The 21,546-nt window shown below is 39.5% G+C and overlaps 1 protein-coding gene across 8 annotated transcripts in view; it reads right to left on the reverse strand.

Annotated features, from left to right (window-relative positions):
• Positions 1–21,546, reverse strand: part of LOC122542603 (casein kinase I-like) — a 229,237-nt gene that overhangs the window by 110,396 nt on the left and 97,295 nt on the right. The window lies entirely within an intron of this gene.

The raw sequence follows: 21,546 nt of genomic DNA on the forward strand, positions 1-21,546 counted from the left end.
GATCACAAGTTCACACAGTGATGGTATTCAAGAAGTTTAGCAAGTTATAACAAAAAGGCTTTCAGTTTCATCAAATAATGAACTCAGATGGTATGAATAATGCAGCCAGGGATCTCCAGCTCTTAGTGCATGCTCCTTTCTCAGAGACCTCTAATACAGTGGTTTTCAAATTTAAAAAGCTCCAAGGTCACATGGAATTAGAATTTGGGCCATTTCAGCAGATCAGCATTATAGACTAGCTGATCCTGGAAGGCTACCAGAAGGAGCCGTATGACTACTTAAGCATGACTGTTCATTTATCACAACAACAAAAAAGATCACTTGTTACAGCTCTCTGTTGCAACATAGCTGTCTTCCTGGTGTTGCCGCACTACTGTTTGAGAGTTTGGCATCTTAGTATATGTACAGTGATGACAGAGAACAACTGTAACAAATTTGACATGGCAAAATATCCCAACATGCTTCAGAGGAGCACTTTCAGTTAATAAGTAACATGAAGCCACATATGAGAAATGATAATAAAAAGTTTGATGCATGAGACAGTTGAGAGACCTCGAGGATTAGGAGAGAATTGCAGAGCTTTGTGACAAGGCAGCTGAAGGCACAGCCACCAATGGTGCAAAGAATAACACGAGGGATTCATGAATCCCCACAAAGAGCAGAGAAAGGATGAGAATTTTAAAATGTCGACATTGCCAGACCTGGGAGAAATATCAGAGAATATGGGGTATTGATGAGAAACAGCAAATACATCAAAATTGATTAAGCATTCCAAAAGTCCATTAACTGAATATTTGCTGACCTACACTGACATCTATGCATCATCAGAAAACCATGCTATCTTGTTATATTAAGCAAAATACACTTTCGACAATTGCAGTTCTCTGTATTTTTAGCCTTTAGGGAATGAGTGTAAGGGGCCTGCTGGCTGTCATCTGTATCCCAGATAAATTGGAAAACCATTGTGCCGGTATTACGGATTCAGAACTTGGCAATTAAAGCACTAATGGGGATTGTTAAACTGGTGCCAGTCCTGCTTATTCACATTATAGTCAGCATTCTGTATTAAAACTTTTGGTTTTGAGTCACATCCTAAAGGACAAAAAAAAGCACAAAGAAATTCACACCCAGAATGGAGACAAAAGCTGCTCCCAGTTTACAGTTCAAATGCAAAATTTGACGCCGGCGACTAGACCACGTGGAAGCCTACTGCACTGGTTCGCTGCAGAGCGCCTTTGGAGAGAGATTGTGATGTTTGTCTTTTTAACTTTGCTTCGTGTATTTCTGAGCTATGGTAATACTGTGTATAGCTATAATCTAACTTTTTTTCCCTTCTGTAACTAAGGATTGTACATAGGTACCTAAGATGGCACTGTAAGTGGCAACTTATAAAGTTTTCAATGTACTCATTTGAGTATATGACAATAAAGCTAAATGAATTCATTTCAATACAAAACTAATGTCAAAAATGCAATGTTAAAAAGAAACTAGAGAGAATACACAATTGATTCTGTGTAAGGCACAGAAAGGAGAGAAAGAACATGACTGGCTGCCGTTTAATGTGAATTGCTCACTTCACATTATGGTATCTATACTGGGAACAAAAAGAAAATGTGGATGGAGCAGTACTTTGACAAGCCTAAACATTATGTTACAGTTTCCACTTTGATTGGAGACTCACTATAATTCCCAAAAAAATACTTAGCAGCACGGTGGCACAGTGGTTAGCACTGCTGCCTCGCAGCGTCAGAGACCCGGGTTCAATTCCCGCCTCAGGCACATTCTCCCCGTGTCTGTGTGGGTTTCCTCCGGGTGCTCCGGTTTCCTCCCACAATCCAAAGCTGTGCGGGTTAGGTGAATTGGCCGTGCTAAATTGTCCATAGTGTTAGGTGAAGGTGTAAATGTAGGGGAATGGGTCTGGGTGGGTTGTTCTTCGGAGGGTTGGTGTGGACTTGTTGGGCCGAAGGGCCTGTTTACACACTGTAAGTAATCTAATCTAATCTAACCAAACAAGAACCCAACATCCCAAGCTATCTTTGGTCATCCAAACTCTCCTCTGAACTTTCCTGGATCATTATAGATAGGCGCCAGACATACTTCATTGCTTTGTACAATTCAATCGGTTAAAATGCCATGAATTAACTTCACTCCCCTTTGAACTGGGCAGACATCCACTTGCTTCAATAGGAAATTAGGAGTGCAGTACAATCGTATCAACCAAGATCTGCAGAGCATTCTGCACTCAATAACTGTGTGGCCTTCTTCCAAACAGTGTTTAGAAACCATTTAAATATAGATAGAAGAAACAAATTTCTGAATGGTTCATTACCATAGCAAGGATGGACAAAGTCAAATGTCTATGGATTTAAAAACCAACTTGGAATTACATCACTGAGTACATTCACCCTTAAAGATCCCTTAGCTGATCAATGTGACTTCTTCTGGTTGTTAAAGGTTTTCTATGAGGCCAACTGCACCAAAGCCTTCAGAATTAATATCAGGCTTCTGTAATACATTCTCCAGTGCAGATATTTTATCATTCAATTGCTTTCCTCGTGTTGCCCATGGCTCAGTTTGCAACACTATTGGCTGAGTCACAAGTTGCTGGGTTCCAGTCCTACTCCAGGGTTTAAGTGTAAAAATCCAAGCTGACAATCCAACACTGACAGACCGATCCACTGCTGAAGGAGTTGTCTTTTGGCTAAGACTTTAAACCTAGCTCTCATCTGCTTGCTTGGGTGGATGTAAAAGATCTGATAATACTATTGGGAGCTGGGGAATTCTCCCAAGTGCCCTGCCCAATATTTATCCAGCAACTGGAATCAGAAAAGCAGAGGATCTGGTCATTATCAGATCACAGTTTATGGGGGCTTAGTTTGCACAAACGGGCCCAATATTTCTTACTTCACAATAACTACACTTTAAAAGTACTTCACTGGCTGTACAGAGCTTTGAGAAGTCCAGTGGCTGTGTGAAATTACAAGTCGTTCGTTACAGGACAGACTAGGGGATGTAGGCAAGGATCTGCTGGATTCAAAGGGCACTTCTTTTCTCTCTGACATTAAGTCCATCAACTTACAAGCCTAAAACAAAACAACAATCGCATCTTAGAAAGCACTTACTACTTGGTTGAACTGACCCACTTGCATTTGGACTTGTCCTAATGCATAACAGGCTGGACAACACAGCTATCAATGTTTCACAATTTAATTCTGACAATAAAGTAATTTGGAATGGCAAAGCCTGTTCACTCATTCGTTAGGCATTGCCCTAAAATGTAAAGGACAAATTTGTGATAGAGCTGTATTTACGGCTCTCCTGCTTGACTATCATTGTGATCAGGCAAATGGATTGCTGCAGCAGTTCCATTCAGACTAGCATTGCCAACACAAGAACAGGATAGTTAACAAGATAGCATCAATTTGCATTTAAATAACATTCTCAAAGCAGTGAAACATCCTTACGCATTTCATAAGCGTACAATGATTTGACATTGAGCCACAGAAGCAGATTTTAAAGAGGACAAAAGGATGCAGGTTTATATAATGTCAGAGAGAGGAGAATGTGGAAAGAAGAGCAGAAACTAAGGCAAGCTTAGGGAGACCATTCCAAAGCTTAGTATCTCAACAATGGCCTAATAATAAAAACTGGCAGGTGTACGGAGTTTTCAGCGTGTCATGGGAGTTACAGACATAGGAAGGAGTGAGGCTGTGGAGATATTTGAAAAGCAGGATAAAAGTTTTAAAGTCCAGAGTTTGAGGCAGGGAGCAAGTTAGTCAGCAAGCACAAGTTTATGAGGAAACTGAAGTTGGCATGAGTCAAGATGCATACTGTGCTTGTCTGTAATACCAATGGAAAAAAGGACTTTGTAATCTTTCCCAAGAGAACACCTCAACTCAACCTACGATGGGCCATGTCCATACCTTCAATCCTCGTGGCTCTCTCGAAGAGAACACTCAGTTCCAAACTTTGGACATTCTTTTGCTGTAGTGTCAAGCCCAGAAAATGAGTTGGAACTTCTCATTCCATACACAAACGTAACAGCACATAGACATTCATTTTGTTACCATAAGATGGATTTGGACTCTGATCAGACAAAGTTAAAGACGGAACACCATCTCATCACATGAATGCAAGAGTTCAAACTAAATGTCCAAATGTATCTTCACCTTTCATCACCACACAAACATACAGCATCATCTCCCAAATCACATCTCAAAAGAGTAAAGTAACCTTAATTTCTAATTTACTGAATCAGTGTTGATTCATCATTGACTACATCAATACTATCAGCCTTGGCTCAGTAACAGGAGTAGAATAGTATGCAGAGGGCTGTGGGTTACCCATATAGTGCTAGAATTTAGGCTTTTGTTTCAGTGTGGTGCCAGATAAGCACAGCACTGCCAGGGATGCACTCTTTTGGGTGAAATTTTAAATCTTGGCCCTGTTTACATGATCGCACAGGCACAAGACCTCACCAATGAATTCCAATCAACACTTAGCCTTCAAACTACGCCCTCAAATAGCTGAGCACCTCACTGCACTTGCACAAACACTACCCGTTGCGAGTAACTCTGAATTAATGCTATACAGGCAATTAGATAGGACTTTTCTTCCCATAAGCTAATCGCTATTTTCCATGGTTTCCCTATATATCTTAATAAGGCCACAATCATAGTGAATGCACGTTTGCACAGAATTGCTGGCTTGCTATTATGGTTATTTATCACTACATTGAAGGACTTCCAACAAATCAGAAATCAAATCCACTGAATAGAATCCCTATGGTGTGGAGTCCACACCAATCCTCCAAACAGCATCCCATCCAAACCTTGCACCCCACCACCACCCCAACCCCATCCCTGAAACCGTGCATTTCCCATGGCCAATCCACCTAACCTGCATGTCTTTGGACTATGGGAAGAAACCCACGCAAACCTCGGGAGAATGTGCAAACTCCACACAATCAACCGAGGCTGGAATCGAACCTGGGTTCCTGGTGCTGTGATGCAGTACTGCTAACCACTGAGCCACCCTAGCACTTTATTTACACATTCAATATACTCTGCACACCCTGAAAGCAATGGTGTCTGAAATATCTTGTTTTGGGACAACTAACAGTACCATCTTGCACAGCTGGACTACAAAGTTCAGTTCATAAAACATGCTGAATATTCCTTTGAGACGGTCTTTATATAAAAGATATATCTTCAGATTGAAATTAGATTTGTCTATAGTATTCCCATTTAATATTCTCCTTTCATCAATGTGTGTGAATATTATACATTAACCTTGAGATAGAAGAATTCATTATGACAGGCTTTAATGTGCCAACTTCTCAGACGGAAAATGAACGAATGGATGATTTTTATGAATGATATTTTAATGTCACATATCTTGAAGATTGTGAAAAGTGTTTTGTCGCCACAATCCAGCGCCATTTTGTGCTACAAAAATAATAAAAAATAAATTACTTCAACAAGACTTCATTTTCTGTTCACATTGGGTCTCAAGCAAGGCTCCAGGGCAGGTCTCTGATAATTGCTCTTGTCCTCAAGAATTCCCACTCCAGGAAAAGCAACAATGACACTGATGCCCAGGAGACCCTGGCTCTGCTACCACCTGACACTGCCAAGAGTCCAGGCTCCAGGTCTACTGCTGCTCAGAGTCCCCACTCCAGGAACCACCGCCAACAGTTCAGGTCCAGGGCCTATCGCTGCCGAGAGTCCAAGCTCCAGACTTACCTCCGCCAGGAGTTTCTGCTCCTGGCACCACTGTCACTAAACGTCCAGGCTCTGGGCACCACCGGCACGGGTCCCGATCGACACTGCCAATGCTGCAGCCACCACCCCACCAACACCACTCCAGCTTCAAAGATGAAGTAAACAAACGATGACAAAAAGTACTTGGAGAAAAGAACGCCGCTGGCCTGGAGTAGAAGGGCTCCAATGAGCCCAAACACTACCTACCATGCCAGCACCACCATCTTGCAACATTTCCACCTCCAAAACCAAACACTGAAACAAATGGATACTCATTAAAAACTCATTTCCCAAATTATTAACGATGTTTGAATGGATTGCTTTTGAACATTACAAATCTATGAATAATGCAAGAGTTTTTTGAAGACAAAAAAATTAATTCCACATGTAGAGTCGTTTTGAGCTCTTTTAAGCTGTTCTCAAGACATTGCCATTTGACCTTTTCCCAATTCACCTCTACTGTGCATGAAAGAAAAGGATCAGTTTGAATCTGCAAGTTCTGATGAAATACCTGAAGTAGAACTGTGGCCTTTGCTCTCAATGAAAGTGAAGAAAAGCAAAAGATTATCCCATCTTCAAGCTGAGCAAGGCACAGTCCACAGTAGTTATGCCTGAAACATCGACTTTCTTGCTCCTCAGATCCTGCTTGACCTGCTGTGCTTTTTCCAACGCCACAGTATATCAAATGCTGCTTAACAATTTTTAAAAGGGAGAACACAGATAGTTTTTCATTCTTTAGCACGCTTCAAGGCTAAAAGAAATATTGTAAGAGCTGGCAGATGACCAGCTTTGCATGTCATCCATTGATTAAAGACTTAACAAGGGAATGAACATGCCGAATTCCAGTCAATAAAAGGAGGGAATTCAGATGTTTGTTGGATAGATTATAACATGAGGTTGAAAAGCATATATCAAAGATAAATACAAGCTCTGCTGAGTTGCACTGCAAGTTTTTCCACAAGGCTAGGCATGCAGTCATTTGGAATCAAATCCTTCAAGGCACCAGTGTAAAGTCTTATTCAGCAGTTAAATGTAAGTTCTGCTAATAGAGGTTTCTGATTAGCAATGAAGTTCCGAGGTCAGTGAAATGTCTCATTGTAAAACAGTCCACTCTGTCACGCATATTGAAAGCGTTAGTTCAATAGTTTGTTTGATAAAATGAGAATCCATCTGACTACAGGCACTGTGAAGGAGCCATGGTTGATATGACTGACGCAGTGGTGAAGAGCTCTCATTCTGCCACATGTGAACTGAATTCCTGTTCTTCCAACAGGACAGTTAAACTATTGCAAACAACCCTTCCTTTAGAATCTCTCAAGTCTAGCATAGGTAAGTAATTGAAAATATTTAATTCGGTACTGCAACAGGCCAGAAGGTCTGCAACTTAATTCTCCATCTCGTTCATTAGATAGATCCACATTTCTTGAAGTGAAGGCTTTTCCTTCAAATAATTTATACTTTTTTTTTGCTTCGATATTGATAATGTCAATTCACGAGTGGATACAAATACCATTTAAAGCTGATTAGACTCTTTAGAAAACTGAAAGACAAACTGATAGAGATTCCCATACAATTATCAATAGCTTTAACAGAACAGACATAGGGAAGATAATCCTTGCAGAAGAGGTGGTAAGGAGAAGTCAGTTACTAATAAACCTAAACACTGGTGTAGATCTGTTGGACCAAATGGTCTTTTAGCCTAGCTGTGAAATTCTAAGCAACATGATTGAAAGCAGGTACTGATATATAATTTCTGCACATACTCAATTAAATATTGACCAAATGTTTAGCAAAATTTTAAAGGGCCTGCATTAACACAATTAATATTTGGAGCTGTTAACATGCATGCTTGATTTGTGCCCACACCACATGTAACAAAGACCACAAAATGTTGAGCAAAATCCAATGAGACCGTGCTATGTCAACTAAAATGTACAAAGTCGTAGGTTTACTTTCAATTCTTTAATTCTTTATTCATTGCACAAAAAGATTCCAGCATGGTTTTTCAGGTTTTAAATACACTTTGATTAATTTTCACTCCCTCTCTTAACACTCAGCTGCACGGTGACAATTTTTGTGATTTTAGCATCCTAAATATCTTCAAGAATCAACTGTGGCGCTGAAATTTTCAATCTGTAAAAAACTCAGGCCCATTTTGTTTTAACATGAGCTATATAAAAAATTGCAAACCTCTCAGCCAAAAATCTTGGGTTGATTTTTACCATGAAATCAACTTTTGCACTGTTTTGTACTGCTTTGGAACGTACAAGTGAAACCTGTTCTACAGGTTGGATTACTTCAATTCCTGGATTTCTTGAGCTTATTTAACACCCCAGGGTAGCAGCACAGTTCAAGCAGGAGATGGGAGTCAAAGCATTTTTCCAATCTAACCAGTGCCCCAGATACTGCACAAACATCAGACTTCAGCAAAACGCAATTACTTGCATCATTTTAAAGCACTGACCCAACAAATTGAGTTATAAAGAACACAGCAAGAATCTTCCACCAGAAAGGATTGGAGAATTTATGTTTTCCCTCCCAGGTTCAGACCAGTTTCCAGACAATAGAACAATACAGTGGGACCAGAATTACTCAATGCTTTGAATTCTAGACATGAATGTGTTAGAAAGATATGATTTCTGCACTATTCTTCAGAAACAACAGAAAGCAACATTTATGCTCCCACTTTGTAAGTTTCAAAATATATGAGCCAGCAGAACAAGGTCACACAAGTATATACAATATTTGTGCATTAAGTTCTAGATTCTTACCATAGAGATTTCTCTCCTGTCCAGCCTGCCCAAATTTAATGCATCAGACTGGAAACAAACCTCTCCATACAACGACACTTTGTATTCATCACACATGTAAGGAGTGGAGGGGCTGCTGTGGATTTGCTAATCTACTTCATTTCACTTGGTTCCTAGTACTTCAGGTTTAGAAGATTGGACTTTAAAGCACAGCATAAATAGTATGAAATGCACAGGTTCCTCATTTTTTTTCTCATTTCAGGCTGACCAATTTTATTGAAAATTGTATATATAGTAGGAGCAGATGTAGTCCATTTGGCCCATTGAGTCTGCTGTGCTATAAAATAAGATCCTGGTTGATCTGACTGAGGCCTTTACTTTCCTCCCCATCCCTCATAATCCTTAACTCCCTTGTTGATGAACAGTTTATATAACTTGGCTTTGAATATATTCGATGGACACTACTCTCTTGGAAGAAAATTCCAAATACTAACAACCCAGATTTGAAATTCTTCCTCATCTCCACCTTAAATGGGATACTTTTTTTTTTAATTTGTACCACATAATTTTCCACTCCCTGACAAGAGGAAATTTCTCTTAGACCCTATGTTATTATGGAACCCCTGAGAATCTTTGGTGTTTCAATGAGATCAGCTCTTATTCTTTTAAACTCCAATGAGTACATGCCCAACCAGTTCAACTTTTCCTCATAGTAAATATCCCTCATCCCAGGAATCAACCTATTGACCATTCTGTGAACTGCTTCCAAAGCCAGTACATCTATCTTAAGTAAGGACACCAACTCCATGCACCATAGCAGCAAGTCTTCCTTACTTTCATACTCCTTGCAATAAAGGTTAACATTCTATTTGTCCTATTAATTTCTTGCTGCACCTGTATTCAGCTTTTTAGTAATTCATGTCCAAGGACATCCACATCCTTCTGCCCTGCAGCAGTCTGAATCTCTCATTTAAATAATAATCCACTTTTCTATTCTTCTTACCAAAGTAGACAACATCACTTTTCCAACATTTTATACTCCCATTTGCTACATTTTTGCCCACTAACTTTGCAAATTCCATCATATCCTCTTCACAACTTGCTCTCCTACCCCTTTTCACATCATCTGCAACACATTCAGGCCCTTCAGCCAAGTCATTAATACCAATTAGTAAAATTAATATTTATGGCCCTAGCACCAATCCCTGCAACTTGCCATTAGTTGCAGTTTGCCACCCTGAAAAAACACATCTGCCTGTTTCCTATTTGTTAGTCAATTCTCCAGCCATGCTGAACAGCATCCACAACCCCATGAATTCTCATCTTGTGTGCTAACCTTTTATGCAGCTTACTGAATACAGATTTTGGAAACTCAAATATACATCTACCGGTTTCCCTTTTAGTATGCTGCATGCAAGATGGATATGTCAAGTGACTCAAAGTATTTAGCACCAGCTGTTTTAATTTTATCAATTTAACTTGTTTTATGGTAAAGCCAAAAGTGCTGAGTTACGTTTGGTTACGGGCTACAATCCCAAGAAGTGACTTGTTGAGGATTACTCTTATAGACCCACCTTGTGCTTATTGTCATGAATAACTGATTTACAATATAAACCAATAGAAAATGCCAAATAAGATGTTAAAAATATTAAACATCATTCATGTATCTTTAAAATATTTTGCACAAGCATGCCTGTTTAGTATCTTAAAAAGAGTGGCCTTCAAGGTACCTTCTTGAGCACTGCCTGGTTGTACACACATGCACCTTAAAGGGTATTTTGGTGAAATCTATGCCATAATACCTGCTCCACCCAAATAAAAGAGGCAATGGTAGACAATTGTTTTCATAGAGAACTGCACATCAGCCATGGATTCCCAACAATGTTAGTTGGCACGCTTTGTACTTTGCTCCATCTGAGTACTGAATCAGTTTAGGTTAGAAATTAATTTTCAGTTTTGCAGTGTGATGAAGATTGTAAAAATGTTTGCTTGTGGAATTATTGCAACTTCTTCCTACCAAGAATGTTTGCGTAGAGTTGATTCAGTCTCCTTATAACAAATACAAAATGCAGCGAAATTGCAAGATGAAAATTTGGGGGGGTAAAAAGACAAAACATCTGCCCCAATTTTATCTGCAAAAGTATAGATGAAACAATCTGGCTTTCTAAAAAATATTTGAATGTAGGTTGTCCTTTGGTGTAATCAGTTGATTTGGTTTTTCGGCTGCCAGAACTGGTAAGGCAGATGTCTCATCCAATAAAATCGCACAAACGTTTAAAAATAGCTGTTCTGTTGATTGGCCAACAGAATGAAGAACTTGAAATAAAATCGGAATACCATGGATGCTGGAAATCTGGAACAAGCACAAAAATTGCTGGAGAAATTCTGCAGCATCTGTGGAGAAGGAAACAGAATTAATGTTTGAGTAAAGTATGATTCTTCAAAACTTCTGAAGAACATTCATACTGGACTCGGGGCATTGACTCTGTCTCTGTCCCCACAAGGTCAAAAAATCAAACAACTAGCTTGACAGATTTATTTGAAAACGTGAGCTTTCGGGGGTCTGGTCCTTCCTCAGGCATAATGTTTCTCCAGCATTTTCTCTTTTTGTTTCAGAATGAGGAATGATGATGAAATACTGACATGTGCGGTGACAGAAGGGTCTCTGATTCTTTCTGTAGTATGTTTGAGCCTCCAGTTTCAAGTGTCAAATGGATGATGCGCATGTTAAAATCTGGGGCTGACCACATCATCATCTTGATCTTTAACAAAGTGCCTGTCAGCGTCAGCATTACTTTTAAAAATTGACATTTTTCACAGAGCCACAGAGAGAAAAAGTGGGATAGGTTACCAAAAATTCAGTTTTAGGGCTAGATGTGAGCTACACAGATGGGAAAGAGCAAGGCTTTGAAAGGATTTGAAATTGAGGGATCAACATTGGCATCAAGACAAGAAACTGCAAGGCAGCTGATGGTTCGGGAAACTTAGTTTCAGAAGAGGGGTAATTAATTTCTCAAACTAAAAGGTTTCATCATATTAAATGTCGAAGGTCATGGTGGGTGGCACAGTGGTTAGCACTGCTGCCTCACAGCGCCAGAAACCCGGGTTCAATACCCACCTCAGGCAACTGACTGTGTGGAGTTTGCACATTCTCCCAGTGTCTGTGTGGGTTTCCTCTGGGCGCTCCGGTTTCCTCCCACAGTCCAAAAATGTGCAAGTTAGGTGAATTGGCCATGTTAAATTGCCTGTAGTGTTAGGGGCAGGGGTAAACGTAGGGGAATGGGTCTGGGTGGGTTGCACTCTGGCGTGTCGGTGTGGACTTGTTGGGCAGAAGGGCCTGTTTCCACATTGTAAGTAATCTAATCTCATTTAATCTAATCTAAGATTTATTAAGCATACAAAAATTAAACACACACTAACAGCCAGCATTTATGAAAAACAGTGCAAGTTTCAGGGAGAGAATTAATCAAATTCTAAACGATCTGTTCCAACACCTATATTTCAAATCATCTAAGTGGTGATTCAGACTTTTTCTGCATTACCTAATACAGGTCCATAATGTTAATTAACTTGTCCTGTGACTTTTGTTCGTTCTGTAGAAATGGAATGGAATTCCCCAATATTATGTCACAAACTGTTTCATTCTTGGTGCTATTCTACCAATGAAATTTCCAAGCAGAAATTTATAGCGTATCCATAGCATACTCTTTTCGAAAAAGAATGATGCAATCTCTTCTGCAGAACCTATCAATTAAAGTTCTCTGAAATGCGTGCACTGAATTGCCTAAACGTCTGCTTTGATCTTAGGATTATCACAACATTTCAGTACTTTCTACCTCCCCACCTAACACAAATTTAAAGTTCCGATTACCAAAATATAAAGAGAAATAAGTCCATATCACAGCATACTTGACTATTGTCTCATTGACTTTTGCCATATCAAGGAATGGACTGAATGTTGCAAAAGGTTTGGCAAACCATAGTCAGTTTATGCAATTGGTACCATTAATTGCCTGTGAATGAGAGATAAGTTTGCTAAATATTGCAAAAATGACCTCCCGCTATCCGATGCATTGAATTCATATTGATCAAAAGTAATACTTGTCAACTTTCAATAATACTTGAAATACATTCAACAGCAACGCAATTTTCACTGCACGTAACACTGCAGGCTGAATGGCATCTTGACTCGGATATGGCCTCTCAACTCGCACCAAAACTTGGACATGGTATGGTCTCAGAAATAAAAAGATGAGTGTGTCCCTGTCCCACTGTCAAATTTACTCATTTTATAATAACAGATATTAATCAAAGTAGAAATCAGCACAATGCATTGGTTGTGGTTCCCTAATGGAGAAAGTGAGGTCTGCAGATGCTGGAGATCAAAGTTGAAACTTTATTGCTGGAACAGCACAGCAGGTCAGGCAGCATCCAGGGAACAGGAGATTCGACGTTTCGGGCACAGGCCCTTCTTCAGGAATGGATTCCTGAAGAAGGGCCTGTGCCCGAAACGTCGAATCTCCTGTTCCCTGGATGCTGCCTGACCTGCTGTGCTGTTCCAGCAATAAAGTTTCAACTTTTCTATTAGGGAACCACAGAAGGGAAATTAAGGGTGCCAGTGTTGAACTGAAGACATTTGAAAATTCTGATAATAGCAAGTCAATGATTTGTTTTTAGTATCTATTAATATGCTTATAACTCCAGTTCCAATTTGTTGGTATTGGTTCTTTCCAAAATTATAAGCACAAACAAACTCAGAAATGCTGTGTGCAATTTTGAATTGCAATAGAATTCTTGACTGATGTCACTAATGTTGGAAAGGCTACATTTGTTGCCCTTGCTACCTACTATAACTTGTGATTGCAGTTTTTGTGGTAGTGGTGTTTCTGCAGTGCTACTGTATTATGTATGGAGTCCTAAGCTTCTTACCAATTCATCTTATTTGTCAACTCAAAATGTGTGTGTCTTAGAGGGAAACTAAAATGGAGATGTGGTCCCACAGCCTGCTGTTTAGAGTCCTCAGTATTGGAGAATACAGGGGAAGAATATGCTACAATGTTGGTGAATTGCTGGACTGCAGCCTATAAATACAAGAGCCACTGTACAATAATTATGTAGGTGAGGTATTGATTCCAATGACACATGCTTTACATAAGAATGTTTCCTTAAAAATGTAGATATCCCATTCCATATTTAAGTGGAACCTAAAATCAATTGAATAATTAAGCATCCTTCAAATCCCCTGTAATTGATGTTCTAAATTTTGAATGTACTGCTTTTCTATCCCTGTTCTGCTTCATAGCAGTCCCATCCATTGATCTGCTCCTGCTCCCAAGATAAGCTAATATAAGGATAACTTGAAATTTCTCCAGTTGCACCATAACCTACTGGACCCCAATAGACAAGCAGAAGTGTTTCTCCTGATACTAATTTGAACACATTGTAGGCTGCCAGCATGCTCAGCTTCGGCAGTCACTTGCAGTGGTCGGTGTTGAAGAAGCACCAGCGTTCTTACGTTCTGTCAGTCCTGGTTGTTAAGTGGTGACAAATGTGTGTTGAGTGAGGAGAGCTTGTTATAGGCTGAGCAGTTGATGAGTCAACTTTCCAGTGTCAACTGATCCTGATTGACAAGAGCAAAACAGATGACTGAAGGACAAATCTGCTGGTAATGCAGAAACCATGGAAAATAATTAAAATTGTGAGCACTAACTTGGATTTAAATATTGTGATAAGGACATATTATGCAGTTGACCAAAAGCTTGATTATTGGGATAGGATTTGAGGAGCATCTTAAAATGTCTTCAAGCCTGCTAAGGGCAATCTGGTTTTACCCATTAGTGAAAAAAACACACTCATATTTGATTCAGACCTATGCTACATTTTGATTGTCTGGTTCATATGACTGTATTTGTGCTCATCAGCTGTAAACACAAGTTCAGGTAGCTGCACTGTTAGAACTCATGAATGCCAGCTTGCAAGAGCTGGAAACTCTTGAAGAGCTCTTTCGAAGTGCTTGAGGGACAGGGTGTGGTACAGGGTTAAGAACAATAAATTTTCCATTACAGGAGAAATTTCCATAGTTTCAGAATACTAACACCTCTGACCATGTGACAATAATGCGGTCTCTACTCTTTGGTGCCTTGTTTTGTCTAATCACTTCCATTAGGCACTCTCTATGTTTCTCTATAGTTAAAAGTGGTATACTACATGCAATGTATTGTCCATTGATTTGTTTTTAAAGAAAACAAAAAGATGGAGTAAAATAATCTGGGTTAGCAGAGATACTGAACAGGTCTATTTATTATTACTGAAAGCAAGGAAATACTGACTGGCTGTACCTAGTAAAAGAGCTCAAGTACTATTCAAGTCTACTGTTCAGTGAATTTATATAGATTGTTCTCAAATCTGCGAGTTGTGTGTACTCAAATATACTTTCAACTTAGGTTGACACTTATATTAAGTAATTACAGGAGTTCTTTCTCAAAAAATGAATGGAATCAATTCATATTGTTAGGCTGAAATTTCAACCTTAGCTTCACTAAAGGCATTAAATGTAATTTTGCTTGTTAAATAACAGCAACTTGCATCATTGTGGGTTTAGATAACAACTCAGTCCAATGCTTCTTGAAACGTGACTAATATACAAGTAATAGAGTCCTTTTCATGGGTTTGCTTAGCTTTAAAACTGAAAGTACTTTAAGGGCTGTAGCCTGCACTTATCGAATTAGCCTGCACCATCTCTTGAGACTACCTCGATAACTTTTCAGCATCTGAAAAATAGAGTAGGAAGTAGTACAATCTTTTAGGAGATGAATGGAAATGATGTCAGAAAGGATTGACTGGACCATTTGAAGTGCAGTAGAGAGTAGACTGGTGACTGAAAGTCTGGGCAGCTAAGTCTTGATTTAGAGGATAATTTACAGGACTGCAGAATCGAGAAAATTAGAAATGCTCGGAGGTGGTCATATGCTTGTCTAAACTACATCAGTTTTAAAAGGAATGATTGGTCTAAGGACTTTTGCAAGCATTCCAGAGACTAACTGTTAATGGCATATGGTCAAAGCTTCTAGAAAGAAAAGAACACACCTCTGCAATGCAAATTATAGTTTAATGGATATCAGGTTTGGATTTAGAAGTCAGTTAACCTTATCACTTTTTTCAATCAAGACAAGTAATTGATACCACGGTTATCTTGGAAAGAGCTATTTAGAGCACTGATGAGACCGTGAGCTGGCTCAAAACTTCAGGTTGCAATTGTTTGCATTGAAAACGGATCCTGTTTCATACATTATATACTTGTAAATAAAACTGGTCTTTTCAACACTAGTATGCAAATGTGTGGCAATAGTTTGTTTTATTTACCCCCTTTGGGAATAAAGCTAATATGTTGTGAAAACTAATGTTTGAAAATAAGATAGCTTGCCATAGTCTTGTGCTGACCTACCATGCAACGTGTTTAAACTGAGCTGTCATTCTAACTGAAGTTCACTGAGATTTTACTGTTTGCCCACATCCATGCATCCTGGTAGTGTATAGGTGACTAATGTGTACAGAAACACAGCTGAGTTGGAACCACTAGGAAGTGGGTTTTGTGAGCGGTCCCCTATCTTGTGTTTCCAGACTAAAATACATTGGCCCCGTTTGCTTGATGCTTTATATTGCATTGTGATCAGAATCTTGATTTGACCCTCCTGACATGTATAAAATTTGAACGAGAGTCAAAAAGTGTGGCACTGGAAAAGCACAGTAGATCAGACAGCATCCGAGGAACAGGAGAGTCGACGTTTCAGGCATAAGCCCTTCATCAGGAATGTGAATCAGAAAATTTGAACGTAACAGCTTAAAATTTGACACATTTCCATGGAATGCAGGAGAGCTTTAAGGTCTGTTTCCATCCTGATTGACTATGACTAGTGCTCAGGCATGTGAAGTATTTACTGAAAGGAATCACTCGAAATGAAGGTGTGGCAGAAAATATGCAACTTGTACTATATTTAATTGATAGATAATTAAATAATTTGAATTAAATGGATAGACTTTAATAATTCCAGAATATTACATCTTTTCAATGTGGACATTGAACATGCAGATTACTATATTCCAGCATTCGACACGTCTAGCCAGCATAAAAAAAGCAGAGCTATGAGACTCTCCTGACACTTAAATAATTGGATTAGTCTCAGAGTCATGTAAGAGATAGGATTTTCTTTGATCAAGTCAGTATTGAACAATGTCTTGTGCACAGCGTCTTTTAAATTTCAAATATTGGCTCAACCAGAGAGCTTTCAGTTTTTTATATAGCTTAAAACATCAAGGAAATTCAAAAGTTTCAGCTTGAGATATGCATATCAGTGGGAATGTTGATTGAGCCTTACAAAAGCTTACAAGGTACAAATGTTTTGTGCCCAATAATCCGCAAGGATAAAAACCTAACGCTCGCTGCTCCATGAGGTGGCATCCTATTGAATTGTTACCCAATCCACATGTGGAATGAACTTCCTGAGGAAATGGTGGATGTGGGTACAATTACAACATTTAAAAGACTTTTGGCTAAGTACATGAATAGGAAAGGTTTGGAGGATTATGGGCCAGGATCAGGCAGATGGAACTAGTTTAGTTTGGGATTATGGTCAGCATGGACTGGTTAGACCAAAGGGCCTGTTTCCAAGCGGTTTGACTCTATGACTATAACTGAATTACGAGCTGCTAAAGTAATAATAATTGTATTGCAGCCTTTGACATATAATGCTAAAGTACTTGCAACATTTAAAAAAAATGTTTCTTCTATCTTTTGAAAATTGATCCTAGATTTTAAGGAGTCAGCGGACAAGACCAATACATTTACTGCCAGAGCTAGAAGAGCTTCAAAAGGATTTTGCAAACCCAACTACCAACTGAAAAACAAAGAACTTCAAATGAAGGAAACCTGAAACAAAAACAGGGAAAGTGTTAGGTAGACTCAGCAGGACTGGCAGCATCTGTAGAGAGAGAAACTCAATCACGGGACTCAATATGTTGACTCTGTTTTTCTCTCTGCAGATGCTGCCAGACCTGCTGAGTCTCTCCAACATTTTGCTTTAGTTCTTCCAAAATATCTTGCCATATACACTCCTAAAGGTAGTGACAGTATGTTAACTGATGTCTTCTGTTTTTGACACTTTGCTCCAGTTTGTTTAAAAGAAAGACAAACTTCAAGGAGTAAACTGTCTTCATTTTATCAGAGTTAATACTTTAGGTTTCTTGGAGAGAGAAAGAATTCATAAGTCTTTATATATTTGCTTCTGCACCTTTGACTCTTTCTTTGCTTGTACTGTCACCAGCCATTTCTGAGCATGTCTGGTTCATCAACCTTCAGCACACAGCGAACACCCTGCAATCTCTCCTTTTACGCCAACATGTCCCCGTCCTTTCAATTATCTGTTTCAACAGATTTATGAAAATGAAGATTGAACACTTTCAAATGTGACTCCGTTTGCCAGAATTGCACTTTTCAATAGCAATGCAGCACTGTTCTTCACTCATGCACCTCAACAGTTTGATGAAATCCATCACAAACTTTCAGTTTAACAAAACCAAATTCTTCACAGAACATCCACTAAAATCTGCCCTTCAGAAGACCAAATTTGCTTACACAGCAGAGTGGTCTGGCAAACACAAGTGCATTGTCATTTAGAGAAATTCAAAGAGAACCCAAACATAGTAAGTAACAGCACTAGACTATCTTTCATGCTTCATTGAACAGTTCCACTCTCCAGGACACTAGAAATCTGAGAATTAGATTAGATTAGATTAGATTACTTACAGTGTGGAAACAGGAACTTCGGCCCAACAAGTCCACACCGACCCGCCGAACCGCAACCCACCCAGACCCATTCCCCTACATTTACCTCTTCACCTAACACTACTGGCAATTTAGCATGACCAATTCACCTAACCTGCACATTTTTGGATTGTGGGAAGAAACCGGAGCACCCGGAGGAAACCCACACAGACACGGGGAGAATGTGCAAACTCCACACAGAGAGTCGCCGGGAATTGAACCTGGGTCTCTGGCGCTGTGAGGCAGCAGTGCTAACCACTGTACCACCGTGCCGCCCACGAACTGAACTATTGTTCTAGTAAGCATACCCGAGTTGACCAATATGTGACTTAATTAACAGCAAACCCTTCCTTATACAATTAGGGATGTCGACAAATAGTGAATATACCCCAGTTTTTCAAATTTCTCCTCAATCTTCTCCCCATCAACACTGGTGATATCTTAATGAACCAATACTGCAGTTTTCCACATCAATATTGTTTCCCTATGGGAAATCCGGATCTGTACTCATTTCTCTATCTCAACCCAAGGCAATGCCTTATACAGATGCCTAACCTTGCCTTCATTTGGCACAGGAAATTAAGAGTGCAATTACACTTTTTAATGGCTTTTTTCCTCCAATTATTTTGTTTATATTATACTTGGGATCTCCTTCTTCCTGCACTCCACTTTTTTTTCTATACTGTCTTCTTCTCGCTGAATGTAAGTTGTATTGATCGGATTTGTTTTTATCATGCATTTGCCCTGTCCCTAACAATTGTGTTCTCAATTTTTTTTCCTGCTCCCTAAATTTAGGAACTAATACGAAATGCTGTCAATGCATCTCTGCTGAAGCACAAATTCCAGAACACCATTTTCAGGATCTAGTTAATTTGAGAAACAACCAGTCACTCCTTGCCTTCACTGTATTTTTATTGAAGCAACCATTTTACTTCACAATGCCAAAGCCTTCACCTTTGCAACAAGTCTCTTACTGTTATATTCACTTCTTAAAGACCAGTAACACTACATCCCAATCCACTGGAACAAAGTCTAGGAACAAAGTAAGCAATTCAACTTTCGAGTCTGTTCACTATTGACTGGTATCACAACTCCCTATTTCTTGTCAAAGAAAAACCTATTAATCTTAGTATCAACAACTTCATATGAGTCGGAGCTCCAGATTTCCACTACTCTGGGAAAAGTGATCTCTGGCTTTGCACTTCAGTGGGAAACCTGGAAAGTAATGCACAAATGTCCAAGCAACATTCCTTCACACAAGAATTTCTAATCAGTCACTGGTTTAAAAAAAAGTATACTGGACTATCTTTATGGGAAAGGTTAGCAGCTACTGTACGTTAAAAAGTGTGAACTGGTGCGTACTTGTAATTTTAAATGCTGTAGATGTTACTCCTACTCACAATGCCTTGTGGTAGACAAATTAATTGCAATGAAATATCACTGTTCAATGTGCTTTAGGAAATATTTTTAATTATAGCTACATTTCAGGAGTGATGAGTTATTGATCTCAGCAAACTGGGAAAGGGAACATGGATATACAGTTTACATCAACTTGTGGGATCTCTAATGATGCTTAATTTGGACTTTTGCACTATTAAGATTTACTTATCTCATGGGGAGCTAGGTGGAAGGATGGACAGACCCCTTGGCCTTTAAGTCTAAAGACGAAAAACTTTTATCCAGCTTAAAATGTTTTGAGAAAATGAGACTCCTTAACGCAAGGAGTGGGGTTATTAAGAACTTGCACTTATTGTGGTAGATTTTCAACTTGCTGCCTACATGTAAAACTCATGTTAACGATTTCCTCCACTCAACCCCCATAATAAAAACTGCTTGACTGACAGCGCCTATGGCTAGTTTTATACCCTACAAAAAGACCTTTCAATTGCCTATATGAAACAGTTTCAGATCAAGATAGATAAATCCCCGGGACCTGAACAAGTGTATCGCAGGGTATTGTGGGAATCCAGGGAAGAAATTGAAGGGACCCAGCAGAGTATTTGTATGATCGAAAGCCGCGAGTGAGGTCCTGGTCAATGTTGTGCCATTATTAAAGAAAAGCTGCAAGGAAAAACCAGGGAACTACAGGCCGTTGAGCCTGGCGTCAGTGGTAGGTGAGTAGTCGGAGGGGATTCTGACAGATGGGATTTGCAAAGGCAAGAACTGTTTAGGGATAGTCAGCATAGCTTTGCGTGAGAGAAAACATGTCTCACAAACTTGTTTTGAGTTTTTTGAAAAGGTGACCAAAAAGGTAGATGAAGGCAGAGCTGTAGATGTTGTATGCATGGACTTTAGCAAGGCCTTTGACAAAATTCCACATGATAGACTGGGTATTAAGGTGAGATCACATGGGATCCAGGGAGAGCAGCCAACTGGATACAAATTTGGCCTGATGGTTGGAGACAGAGGATGGTGGTGGAGGGCTGCTTTTCAGACCAGAGGTGTGCCACAAGGTTTGGTGTTGGGTCCACATTGCTTGTCATTTAAATAAATGATTTGAATGAGAATATAAGAGGCGTGATTTGTGAGTTTGTGGAAGACACCAAAATTGGGATGTGAACCATGAAGGTTATCTAAAAGTACAATGGAATCTTGATCAACTGGGCTAGTGGACCAAGAAATGGCAGATGGAGTTAAATTTAGATATTTGTGAGATGTTGCATTTTGAAAAGACAAACCATGGAAGGATCTATACAGTTTATGGTATGAGCCTTGGGTAGTGCTGTCGAACAGAGACAGCAAGGGGTGTGGGTCCATTGTTCTTCGGAAATGACGTCACAGGCAGACAGGGTGGTGAAGGCAGCGCTTGACACACTTGCCTTCACAGGTCAAAACATTAAGTATGTCATGTTATGGCTGTACAAAATATTGTTAAGACCACATTTGGAGCACTGCTGTAGGAAGGATGTTATTAAACTGGGAAAGGTGCAAAAAAGATTTACAAGAATGTTACCTAAACTGGAGAGTTTGAGTTATAAGGAGAGGCTGGGATTCTTTTCCCTGTAGTGTAGGAGGCTGAAGGGAGACCTTAAGAGAAGTTTATAAAATCACAAGGGGCATAAATAAGGTGAATAGCCAAGGTCTTTTCCCCAGGAATAGGGGAGTCCAAAACTAGGGGGAATAGATTTAAGATGAGAGGAGAAAGAGTTAAAATGGACCTGAGGGGCAATTTTTTCACACAGAGGATGGTGCGCGTATGGAATGAGTTGCCAGA

The sequence above is a fragment of the Chiloscyllium plagiosum genome, unplaced genomic scaffold (genome assembly GCF_037043375.1).
Source record: "Chiloscyllium plagiosum isolate Xiang-an unplaced genomic scaffold, Cpla_swu_hap1 HiC_scaffold_42, whole genome shotgun sequence".
NCBI classification, from domain to species: domain Eukaryota; kingdom Metazoa; phylum Chordata; class Chondrichthyes; order Orectolobiformes; family Hemiscylliidae; genus Chiloscyllium; species Chiloscyllium plagiosum.